Source organism: Nyctibius grandis, chromosome 5 (assembly GCF_013368605.1).
Source record: "Nyctibius grandis isolate bNycGra1 chromosome 5, bNycGra1.pri, whole genome shotgun sequence".
NCBI lineage: Eukaryota > Metazoa > Chordata > Aves > Nyctibiiformes > Nyctibiidae > Nyctibius > Nyctibius grandis.
Genome location: NC_090662.1, coordinates 42,063,283 through 42,076,767, shown reverse-complemented (window position 1 = coordinate 42,076,767; position 13,485 = coordinate 42,063,283). Strand labels below are relative to the sequence as shown.

Here is a 13,485-nt window from a genome sequence, read left to right as displayed (position 1 = left end):
CCCTGAGATGAAACAAGACGACAATGGTCAGACATTTGGAAAAATAGCTCTAGTTCAGTCACAGGACCAACCCAGGTCAGAGGATTAAGTCTTCCCAGACAAGATGCTTCCCACTTCTGGTACTGTAGCAGTCTCAGACAGCCATACCTAAATCTTTCTAATTGTGTGCACCATCCAGATTCCACTGAGTTTTGAGTCTCGGTTTAGAGCTCCTTCTTCAGGGAAGCAACTAATTAGAGACTGTGTGCTGTTCTTAATATTCCCCAAATCCTTACATGTAAGGGGAAGTCCTAAATTCTTATCCCTCAGCTCCAAGAAGTTGTGTTCTTTTTTCCTCAGAATAACTTCAGTGCCTAAGCAGCACCTTGACAACATAACCCGAAGTGGAAGCTTGTTCATTTTCATCAACTTTTAGATGCTTTAGGAATTAAAGCAACTCAGATAATCCTTACTCAACAGGGAAGCAGTATCTCTTATAAAAGAGAAATTAAAATACTCTAGAGGTGACTTTCACACTTATTTATAGAAAACATACAGAAATCAATTCTGAAGACAAGATACACTGAAAAGCTGATCAGGTCTAATTAAAGTCTTTTATACTCAAGACTCCTGGAAGTAGAGCTATTTCATTACTAATGCAGACTCTTTGGAAGCAAGTCAACTGTTAGGTAAACAAAGCTAGAAGCAATTTTTGTTTCTAGTTTTTACCTGGTTTTGATAGCTTCTTGCCTTGACAAACAAGCATTTTGTCAGTTGGACAGCTAGTTCTTCTGGGCACCAATACAGTAATTTTTTTGGACAAAAATATGTCTTCCATTATGTTCAAATATTTTAACTGATGCCAGAGAATCTTCAGAGGATTTTCAAAAAGCTGTCTGGGTGATTAAGCTTATCCAGTGACATGACACCACCATACTAACCACCTGAGAAAAAGGCAGAGACTTGAGAACAAGATCCTGCAGCACAAACAGGGCACCAAGTGTAAAGGGGTTCCGTGAACTGCCCACAGGGACACTTATCCCACAGAGATAGCTTAACCAAGTTTTCTTCCTTTCATTGAAGGAAGCCTCCTTGATTAATACTGCATACAGGGGCAATTTCTGCAAAGCACCTAACATGAGCTTACCTTGTGAGACTAGTTCTACCATCTGTAATTAGTATAACTGAATAAAAATCTTTAATTTTTTCCCTGAAGTCAAAGTAAACTCCCAGCTAGATCTTAAATCTGAACACAAACTTAATGCATGTTCTAAGGATGAAAACTGGTCTGCTTGAAGTCACTGGTATCTCAAGATGAAAGCTTCCTATGTGAGAGGCTAACAAGCATGTGCAACTTGCAGTAGTTTCATACAAAGTGTAAAAAGTCATTTCAAAGCAAGTGATGTAATGAACATTCTTAAGCTACTAAAAAATATGCTATGCTTCAACACTTACTGAGTTCAAGTTTCAACGTTGTGCAAAAATTCAAATATGTCAATTCAAATTTGGAGTCCCCTACAAAACCTAAGCTATAGAGTCTATTTAAGCCTCAACATTTATCAGATTTATTCTTATTTTTGGTGACTGTTTGCCATGGTTTTGCATTTTCTCCCTATTTCTGTAAAATAGTCACCACCCTCCATGGAAGTTGTTTGTGCATGCTCTACCGGTCAGACTTTCAGCTAAAACGATGATCTCCGAATTCCTGAAGAAACTGAATTGCAAATATTTATGCTTGCAAAGAAAATCCAGGGAGACAACAAAAAGACCACTCAGATTTTTAGAAATACTGCAAGTATATTAAATTCAGAGAATGCATAATTACCACATTACGAGATCTTGCTAGGCATAAGCTAAGTATTCAACCATACAGCAAGTTTTGAGAACTGAGACAGCAATTTACTGCTGTGAATTTGGCTCTACCATCATTGCAGAGAAGTATCAGTATTTAGTTCTAAAACTTTCATCAATTAATGGACTGCCATGTCATGGCATACCCAACATGCTTTACCTGATATGATTAAAAGCAGATATAAGAATTTGTTTCTCCACATAATTGTTACAATAAGTTTTATCTTTCAAGCTACAAAAACAGTTAAAAACAGCAGGAGTACAAGTAAGGCATGGAAATTTTCAGAGTCAAGATACTTCTCTTGTAAAAATGCACTGGTGCAGTTTAAAAGTTACTTCAAGAATAAACTTGCCAGTTGGCTTAAGATACTCTTCTTTGGAAAAAGGCAGTTTAAATTCTGTTCCAGAAACAAGCCCTAGCCTCAAATTCCATGTGTTACCTGCTTAACATCTGGCAATCCTAGCTCTACTCCGATTGTGACACTAGCTGCTGAAGCAGTAAAGCCCTGTATGGGGTTTCCTTCTACCGACATAAGGCAATGCTCAGTTCAACTGCAATTCCAACACCACCTGAATTTTTGTCCCTCCTATTTTTCTCTATAACCCACACATCATATACACCCCTGGCAATGCCGGAGCTTTCATACCAAGGTATCATTACTTGCACTGTACTCATTATTAAAAGTTTCGTTTCGATTCAGGTTTGTTTAGATTATCACCACATCATCAAGGCACAGATATATAGATTTCCTTCATTATATGATCTTTTGTTACTGGCCATTTAAGACTGGCTGGTGTGGACCCTTTACATACAAAGTATCCTTCCATAGTATGATTTACAGCAATTCTATTACAAATCAGGTTGGTAGCCTGAGAGCATTCTCACAAATTCCCATACGTCATTTTAATTAAGATTAGAAGTTTTATCTATTGAAAGGACACTGATTCTATGCAAACTGAGAATACTAGCTCCTAGCATTCATTAACAGGAATAAAATTAGTTCTTCCATGATAAATGAATCATACCAGCCAAGTCCCAAGTAACTGTAACTCATGTCTGTTTTAACCTCTCAATCAATACTTCCCTAATAGAAATACGGTAGTTGAACATGAGCAGCAAACGTCACTCAAAGTCACCCAAATTATACAGAATTTCACAAACAGTTCTTTTGTTAAAGCTTGAGACATCTGTCCTGAGGTTAAGCTGAAAAAAGCATACAGCAACACCCAGCAATAACTACCACCTTCTGCCACATGGTTTTGCTACTTCTGCAATAGTGGAAGTGCAACCTTAACTGCTTTTTTTTTTACAGTTCACTTTATTAGCTGAATCCACTGATGAAGGCGTGTTTGTAAAAGGTCTGAAATGCTTAATAGAAGTGGCCAAAACTGGGGCAGAACATCATGTTCTGTTTCTGGCAGCAAGGCAGTAGACTCTTGAACCTAGGGATGACAGCTCCTCAGGGAATGTCCGACTCACAAACATACCTTGACTAGAAGATAGATGACAGCTGTAGAAGTTGACCTCCACACCTCTGCCCATATGCATATGCACATACAACTTGGTTGTTTCTGAGGCAACTGCTAAGTTGTCCCGAGCTTCAGACAAGGGTATATTAAAAAAAAAAAAAAATCACTAAACCAAATGCTGGCTTATCTTAACATGCCAAGCTGTGAACTGCTGTAGTTCTGCATCTGCTTTATGAGCAGCTGATGCATCTTAGACAGCCCCAAAAAAGTCTCATTTAATGGGTCAGGTATCTCCAGGAGAAGGAAGAATCTGACAGTTATGAGCAGGAACCCAAACGTAAGCAATTCATGCTTGAAAGCCTGAGCTCACAGACAGAACACCACCTAAAAAGCTGAATAATTTTAACCAAATGAATATGAATCACTCATGCCCACGCCACTTTCTATTACATGGACTAGATCTTTAGTAGAGTTACCAAATTAATTAGGGTTAAACTTGTCCAATCAAGTCTCCACAAGAGTCTATTTGAATCTTCTAAAGATCACTCTAGTTCTTGTTTAGACCATACTTTTTGTTTCTTCTGCATCTTCAAAGCTTGGCATTTTCTGGAGAAACCTGTTGTACCTTAAGACTCACTCTGCTGTTAAGTCAAATCAAACGCCTACTTTGATAAGGTAGCAGATGATGTCCAAAGCATACTGAAATTTAAAATCTGCTCCAGAGGTTTGGATGGGAAGACCTTTCTAAATACAAATCAGAATGTCCGGTCTTCTAAGAGTCATCTATTATTTAGACTATGACAATCACCACAGCATTTGAACAAGTGTTACTACTACATCCTAAATCTTCTACTGAAGATGACTTTTACTTCCAGCAAGTTAAATATAAGCACCTCAAAACAAGCTATATTTTGGGCAAAGCCTGACTGGAAGAATGACTTTTCAGTCTACCCTGACTGTTCCAGTGAAGCAAGTTTATCCTTCATGAAACCACAGTATTTTATTTCCACATTGCTAAGGGTGCTCTCAGTTTACCCAGTGTGTCCTCTGTTTAGGTTCTTGGGATCTATGACTTCAACCTTCTGTAGATAAGGCTGTGAATGGTTCCTTATTTTCACTTCCATTATCACAGCAGATTCAGCATTCTGCTCAGAAGAGAGGCTTGAGTTTCCTCTCTGAAACTTACAGCACCGAATTTCATTTTAAAAGTAGTCCACAATAAGATTAAGTAATGGAAGAATTACATTACCTGAAAATACAAATATTTTCAAGTTGATGTACTTGTCTTTGAAAAAAGTATTTGCAAACTGTGTCTTAAGATCTTGCCTCTGGCTAGAAGCAGGATGTACTTTCAGTCAGCAAGACTGCACATTGTTAAAAATATTGGTTACTGTAGTTAAATTAAATCCAAACTAACATGCACTTAATGTTGCATCTTCATCAGTTTCCTGGCTAGACAGGACCCAGATTTCTAGCAGAAAAGGAAGAAGTAGCATCAGGACTTCTTTGTTTCTTTGTTCATCAAGAATAAAACTGTACAACCTACTTTATCTTTTCATTCTAGGCTTCCCATGAAATATTCTTACTTTCTCACTCTAATTCCTACTCACACAGATACAGCACTTTTCTTCTGAGATTACTCTTAAGAGTTTGATGAAAAGCACCACACAGATGAAAAGGATGCCAAACACCAGCACATACAGTGGGGCCTAAAGCACTTAATTGTAAAACTGTAAAAAAAAAAAAATTGTTTTCAGCTACAAGGTTTTTGCAGAACTTCAGCTATCACACTTAAGTTTTCTATGCGAGGTCTCTGGCTGAACCTCAATTTAGCTTAGGGCGTTTCCTGAAATAAGAAGTTTAGGGAGATCAGAAGAAACCCAGAGCATCATTAAAAAAACGAGCAATGGACTTGCTCAAATATAAAGAAAGGTGAAAAGGTAACAATAAACTGTAACAACATAAAATGAACAGAAATAGGTATCATTCAGAAATGCTTGTTTCTCTCTAGTATTCAGGTATAAAAAGCAAGTAGAAAATGGTACACCAAAAGTAAGAACATTTGAAGACCAAGCATCCAGTTAAAAAATGAGAGTTATGAATGCCTGTTTATATCACAGACTTCTCTTTATTGGCCTCCAAACTTAATGCCCACGATGATCCATATCAAGTAACAGGGTGTCTCTTCTTCGGTGAGATCCCACCTAATCTGCTACTTAAGTCAAAAAAGATACATCAGAAAAATGCAAGAGTGGTTCTCCAGCATGACAGTCAGCTATTCTTGCCTCTTCCAGTGCTCCTTCTTGATGCCACAAGACTACTACACACAGTCTCTTATGTTCCACCAAGCACTAAGATGACAATTTGACACCAATTTCTGGAAGCACGGCATATTTGCAAATAACTAATGTCAGCAGAAGTTGGATTTTGAACACAGGGTCTTACAGCACACTAAGAACACAAGTCCAAGGCATCTCAAATTGTATACTTATACTCAGTGAATACTGTTGATATAAAACTACCTTGGAATTTCATCTATGGACTGATATAGTATGTGCAAGAACTCTGAAGGTGAAGTCACACTTGCCAAGAACTCATTTCTGATGCCGCTCATCGTAAAATCCATGAAAACACATAGCGTTTTCTGTACACTTGCACCAATATAAACAATACGTAGTAAATAACAAAATAACCATTCCCTGAATGGGAATAAAACCACCACACTCACAGAATGCCTATTGCCCTTCAATTCTCCATTTTAAACAAGTCAGAAGGGTCACAGAAAGACAGTATGATACATCCTTATACATACTACTATATAAATGTAACTTCAGAAGATTTTGCATGCAATATTAATTTATACACTTTCCCAACCCCAAGAAAGTTGTTCAACAATATTGTATGCAAAAAGCAATCACATGAAGCCAAGCAGGCTATGCTTATGCGTCATCTTGTACATCAAGCTTTCAGAATGTTACTTTGTAAGTAGCTTCACAATGAAAGATCAGAGGAGGGTTACTGACTGCATCTCACAATGTCTAACAATTCACCTTAACCGCTTCAGATTTGCAAGATTAATAAAAGTTCCCCCATTGTATGTTGCTAGGCTGCCCCCACACTTAACTAACCACATAAGCCTGGACACACAGCCATGTACAGCTCACTCTCAATTGTGAATGTCACATTATAAACAAATAATCGAGTCCTAAATACTGTATTGCAAAGAATAAGATTCTTAGATAACTTCTACTTAACAGATTACTTCCATTCCATGTTCCAGTTTATCCTTCTCCACATTCAGAAAAAACAAAACATGTTGCAACTTTCCACTAGTTTTCTAATGAATCACTTTTGGGGCAAGTATCAGACCAGATGTTATAGAAGTTTGACTAACTGCAAGCAAGGATTGTACAACTGCACAACTTAACTATCAGTATTGTCTGGGTTCTGATGCAGTCCAAGCACTGTTCAGCACACTAGCTTCATCTTAAAGAAAAAATACTGACCATACATGAAACCTTTAGGAAAATACAAGTAGCTGGTCTGGCCCTGAAGCTACTGAAAACACTTTGATTTCAGTAGTGCTGAAGCGCCACACCTAGCAATGTACAGGTCCTCCTTCTGTCTCCTGTACCTCCCCTCTTGAACTCCACACAGGTAACTCACATATATCTGCAGTTCATCTTTAACACAGATGTGGTGGTACTCTTTTTGCTTTTTCCTGACATATGAAGAATGCTTTTAAGAAATCTCCCTTCATTGCAGACATGAAAAAAAAAAAAGGCGGCAAAACTGGTTAGATGGCAGAAACAGAGACTACGAGTGGAAAAAATAGGACAAGGTTTCAAAAGCTAAGACAACTAATACAGAGAAACAAAAAGAAACAGTTGCAGGGACTGTGTGTTTGCAAGTTATTTTAGATTAACTGAAGAGGGGGCTAGCCAACATACACTATTTGGGATATAGATAGCAAATTCATTTAAGAAAAAACTTTCACCATCTAATTTCACATAAAGTTATGAAGTAAGCCACACTAAAGGAAATATTGTTAAACTACGTCCTTTCCTTTAATCCAGATTACCTACTGAAATCAAGACTTAATAACAACTGTTATAATTAAAGCAAGTAAGAGTAACATTCACCTCAACGTCAAAAAAATTTTGATGCAAAAAGCACATTCTCCTCAGAGTTTCTACGAAAAAAGACAAGAACTGTAACTACAGATCCTCACTTTACATTTGTCTTCAGTTATGAAAATAAACTGTTCCCCTGTTCCAGTTCTTCAATAACGTCCGGAAATTTAAGGATATAAAGTTTCTCACAGCTCTACGATTAGAGTTATACTGAAAATTATTTCATGAACGAGTAACCACAGCACACAATATCCTTTCTGCAGAAGACCTGGTCAAGTCATTCCGATTTAGGACACCTTCCTGTGTTGCAACAGCTGCAGGAATGATACAAAGTGATCTAAGAAACTAGAGGTTCCCTGAAGAGAATCTCAGGCTGCAGAGAAACATGAGATGCTGCTTCTCTGCCACAGGATGTTCGCATCCATTGGAAGGGCTAGGCTGTCCCACTCCTGCACTATGGTCTGGCCTTCCTCCCTTGGCCAAGAATGAACTAACCATGTGCACTGTAATTGGCAGTCTCTTTTCATAGTTGCATAGCAGGGATTTAGTTCAAATAACATCAAGTCCTTAGATTAATGACTAGAAAGCTGAATGGGACAGCATACAAGATGCTGTCAAATGCCTCCTCTTCTTCCTGGTTCATCTCTAAAAGTTCCTTTAACTCTGCTGCACACATTCCTGTACGGTCTTACAGTAACTTTCACTCTACTGCTTCAGTAATAAAAATTACTATTAAAACACTGCTCTTGGGGAAAAAAAAAAAAAAAAAAAAAAAAGAGCATCCTGAATAGCTAGAGGGCCCCCAAATCATTTTATATTTCAAAAGTTGCCTGACAGGCAGATTTCCAACCTGTTTACAACTTTCCTCCCTTTCTTTACTGCTAGAGGAGAGGAACACGTGGTACGTCAGGAGCTCACAACAGCATACATAAACAGGCACACACAATAATAAAAAAACCTTTTTCACTTCTAGTTGTCCAGTGCTTTAGGCATTCTAAACCTCAAGAGATGAGAGCTTCAAACTAGAACCTACTGCCACTTTTGAAGGTAGCTTCATTCAACTGCTCCAAGAGGAAACTGGAAAACCATGGAAACCTTGCCAGCAGACAAGGTCTTTGACTTTCTCCAAACAGTGCTTGCCTACTACAAGCAAAGCACCATAGCTTCATCAGAATATTGTTCCTACTACCCCTGTCCCACTCTGTTTTCTCATGGCTAACAGGCCCTAAGGAGAAAGGGATACATTAGATGCTTTAAGTGAGATATTAAAGCTCTACTGCAGCCAACTGCTGAACAACTTTGAAAACAGGTCCCCTATTAAAGGTATTCAAGTAACAAAAAAACTTCATTTTTCCCTGCTTTATGCACGAAGAATAGAAACAGACCATCTTTACATCTGAGCAGAAAAACAAAGTTTACCTTCGAATATGAAGGTGTAGTTAGTGTAGATACTCCTTCAATCTCTCTGAACAGGAGGCTGTCTAAAATATCCCTCTACCTGACCTAGATGCAACAGAACACAGCAGCAGCCTGCCCCAACTCAGCAGGGATTCAATGCACTGACATTACACAGTGCATTTCAGTCTGCTTCTGTATTTGTTCTGAGGCAAAAGAGTGGCAGTGCTTGCAACCACAAGTTAAACGTGAACTTCTGTTGCACAGGGTATGCTTAGTGTATTAAGAGAGAAATTTTGATTAAAACTCATGACACCTTGAGCTTACCCTGAAGAACACTCTCAAACTCCAGTCAGGTATCTGAAAGTCACTTAAGCATTACTTAAGACATGCCAATTCATAAAGGACCTGCCTACCCTCTTACCATACACCCAAGGACAACAGAGTGGCTGTTTTTATCTACAAGACATTCTTACCCTTAAGAGCACCTCTCTGCACCTAACTGAGCAGCTAGCAGAGCTCTGCAGATGACAGGATTGGCACTACAGCAGTAAGCATCGAGTACTCAAGTACTTCTGTGACTCTTGCACTTCCCACATCACAGATGACAGGTGGACAACTGCTCATTTTAGTTCCCAGTCACATTTACTAACTGTTAGATCACAAGCTACAGTGTAGTCTTCAGCACATTTCCTTCCTCAGCCATTTAAGTAATTTTTTTTCTCCTTTTGTAGGCCCTCACCTAGATTCCCCTCTGTTTGCCTCTGCTCCAGAAAGGCTCTCAATTAAAAAGACCATCAGTTTTACTCCGCAAAACTGGCACAGCACAAAGACAACTGTCATGGCTCACTTCAGATTTATTTTTGATGAACTGTCCTACAGAAGAGCTTTAGAACAAAATAGCACAATTTATTTCCACTCAGAAAACTTATCTGGTGCACGTATGTAGTAACAGAAGCAAGACACAGTTACAGACAGTAAAAAGACTATTGTTTTTTTTTCCACCCCATATACAAGTTCTGTTTCTACACTTATAGTCTTTCAACTTGGTTTTGCAGATTATTTCACCCCCAGGCAGACAGGTGCTTCAAGTATGATCTGCTTTGCTGCAAAAAAGGTACACGACACTTATATTGTACAGTGCAACTCAAAACTCAGTTATTTAGCTACAGATAATCAAAGCTTTACACTATAGTTGCAAGTGGAACTTAAAAGTAGTTCATACCACTACAAGAAGCATCCCTGAAAATGTAAGTACCAAGGAATAAAATACTGCATGCATCTTATTAGTTAGAAAGTTTATTTGCAAAGGCTTTGATGTGAACCTCCACTATTCACTCAGCTCATTTTTAGCTAGAATGAAGTCTACAGGATAGACTTTGAGCAAGAGTAAAAAAAGATGCAATGAATAAAGAAAGTGAAAAGACTTGACTGTAGCAAGGGTTTTTTTTGTTGAGTTTTTTCTTTTTTTTTTCCCCCCCCCCGAAAAGACTGCAATTTTAACACCAACTCAAGTCATCTAAAAGATGATAATTTGATTCATTTTTCAAGTTTTCCATAGAGGACAAAAGAGTCTATTTCCAAAGGGAAATACATTTGTTTTTGAATGGTTACTATATAAGACAATGTGATTGCTTCTTTGCCTTTTAATTATAATTTATGAAAAAGAGCATTTTGTGTCTTCTTTCTTATAACAGTAATTTCAATGTATATTTTACTGAGAAACAGTACTGACAAGCCTTTGTCATACACTGTCCACACATTTCACACTGGGGCAAGATGTAGCTGTTATATGCTGGAAATAACAAATTACGCTAATCAAAACATCTAAATGCAAGAATACATGACCTGTGCAATTTTCAAGCTGGGCATCTCTGAAACACCCTCTCTCTTGGAACCGTACTACCTTGGTATCATACCCACAACAGTAAAGGAAAGGACTTTTTTTTTTTTTTTTTTTTTTTTTTTTTTACCCTGAACAGTATAACCCATCCCTTCAGGGCAGAATTTAGAGTAAAAGCAAGCTGATCTTTTCTTGCAGGAAACCTTGGCTTATTATCCTCTTTTTGTAACCCGAGGCCAGTGCAAAACCACTCGGATTTGGTTTTATTTTCCCCTCTGCAAACTTTGCTTTCCTTCCACTGCCTCTTCACCAACACAGGCAGAAGGGTACAAGGCATCTAAGGCTTATTAGACAGGTTTGGCACAGGAAGCATCAGTCAAATTCTTCCATTTGCTTTGACACGAGTGGTGGTGGGGGTGGGGGGGGTGTTTAGACGAGATGAACATCCCTGCCGTCCCCTTTTCCTTTTTATTTCATGACAAGCAAGAAAGGAACTCGCTGGCCACGACGTTGCCTGCTTGTCCCACTCTGTGCTTACCACAGGCACAAGCACTGGCGATCGGCGGGGGTTGCCCCGGCCGGTCTCGGGGCGCTGCCGGGCAATCCGTCGGCCGCACCCGGCCTGTCCCCCTCCCCCCCCCGCCTCGCCCCCCCACACCGGCCGGAAAGAGCGAGCAGCTTCTCTCCGACAACCGGACTAGGTGGGGCTCCGGCTCGGACTTCCCGCTGACAACCACGGCGGCAGCCGGGAACCGTCCCCTTCCCCGCCCGCGGCGGGGCCGAACCCGGGCGTCACCCGCCCCTCCCCGCACCCGGCCGAGCCCCACGTCGCGGCCCCGAACCGCGGGGTTACAACTTTCCGCTTCCGCTCCAACTTCTGCTCCAGGGACCGGCAGGAGGGGGGGTGGCGGCGAAGGTCAGGGCAGGGCAGGGCCGGGCCCTCGGCCCGGCTGGCAGCGGCTGTCCCTCAGCGCTCCGCTCTCCCCCCCCACCCCCCCGCGGTGTCCCCCCGCGCCTGAGGCCGGACGAGGCGGCGACTCCCAGTTCCTCCTCCGCCATGTTTCAGGCTCGTGCCCCTTCCCTCACAGCTCGCCGCTCCCCGCCGCCGCTCCCCCCCCGCCCCCCGCCACCACCGCCGCCCCCACCGGCCCGTCCCCACCCCGCCGCGCCGCGCCACCTGTATCAGCGACGCCGCTCCCCACCACCACAGCGGCCCGTCCCGCGCTGCCGCCACGACCTACCGGACAGCGCCTCCACTCCCCGCCGACCACCGCCGCTGCCGCCTCGCCGGCCGAGCCCGCTGCGCTCCGCCTGCCGCCCGCTCCGCTCCCTCTCGCTGCCTGTGCCGGGGCGCGGCTTGGGGCCGTCGCCGTGACGCCGCACGCCCAGCCTCGCTCTGGCGCTGCGGGGGCGGTGCGGAGGGGAGGGGTGACCTCGCGGCTCTGCTCCCCCTGCGCAGGCGCGCGGCGCGACACCGCGCGGTCGCCTCTCCTCCCACCGTTCCCCGCCCGCCCTCCGGGCCCTATGGCGGTGCGGCCAGCTGGGCGGCGGCCTCGCTTGTGCGGGGCACCGACACTCCCCCCCGGGCACACACCCCCGGCGCGGAGCGGCTGTTGGCGGGGGCGAAGGGGCGGGCGGGTAGGAAGGGATGGCTGCCGCTCCCGCGGCGCTGCCCTGACTGGAAACCCCGCTGGGGCGGCCCGCCGTACGGCCCTGCCGCTTCCCCCGGCCTGCCACCGCCGCCGGCTGTGGTGGCTGCGAGGCAGCGAGGCCTCACTCGGGCCCGGGGTGTGTGGGGGCCGGGGGCGGGCGAGCAGGACGCGTGGGACGTCACCCAAACGCTCCTGCTTTGGACTTCGGAAATTTTTACTCGGGAGCACGAGCAAAATGTGCTGTTCCAGCGGGCAGGGGCAGGAAAAGCGTGTTAAAGCGGGCGTCCAGAGCCCAGGGTTGCCTTGCAGTACCAGGCCTGTGATCTATAGCCCATCTCCAGCCCTGCCAGGCATTCCCAAAGACACCTTGTGCTCCGTAGCTGTGCGTCCGTCGGGATAACATGCTCCTTCTCTCCCCACGTTCTCATTGGGATAACGCAGCCCCTCCCTCCCCAAGTTCTTGTAAGCCCCAAGTAGGAGCTGTAGGTTAGTTACAGCTCAAAGGTGGGTAGAAAGCACATTATGGTTGCTTTAAGTTAATTTAGAACATAAAGAGTTGCAAACTTAAATGCTAGGGCAGTATTTCTAGCATTTCTAGAAGGGTTTTGAGATCCATTGTTGAAGGGTGTTTTAGAAATGCAACATACTACTGTTTTTATGTGGATTATTATATGTCTGGATGTGAACAGCCTAACAGTAGCCCTGCTGATACAAAGCAGGGTGCCCATTGCCTGCAAATAATTACAATATTTCTTAGCCTTTCTCTTATTTTAGTCCTAAATAAGTAACTTTTTTTCTGAGTGTCACTAATATTTTCCAGTTACAAAGGGTTAACTTCTAAAAGTTGAAAATAAATGAGCATTTATGTTTCTAGGAAACACTTAGTAAGCAAATAGTTAACGTGGTACATTCAGATAAAACTTCTGCTCAGAGGAAGTCCACAGCAAAGTGTGTAAAACTGACAGGAAGTTGCAGTGAGGCTTCTGGCAAGGAGAGTGGGTGTGGAGGAAGCACAGGCTTTCTGTTTGTAGCACAGAGATAGAAAAGGGATTAAAAAAAAGAGAGAGATTACATTTCCCCAAGTTGCATGATGGAGAGTTCCTTGCTATAAGTGTTTGGAGACCATACAGCTTCAAATAAATGTGTGGGAGATGCTAGAGTT

General features: G+C 42.6%; 1 protein-coding gene across 1 annotated transcript in view; it reads right to left on the bottom strand.

Annotated features, from left to right (window-relative positions):
- Positions 1 to 12,066, bottom strand: part of RAP1B (RAP1B, member of RAS oncogene family) — a 32,126-nt gene extending 20,060 nt beyond the window's left edge. Inside the window, exon 1 of the mRNA XM_068400877.1 lies at positions 11,913 to 12,066. The gene's annotated coding sequence lies outside the window, so the exon portion shown is untranslated. The remainder of the gene's footprint in view (positions 1 to 11,912) is intronic.
- Positions 12,067 to 13,485: the final 1,419 nt, after the last annotated feature.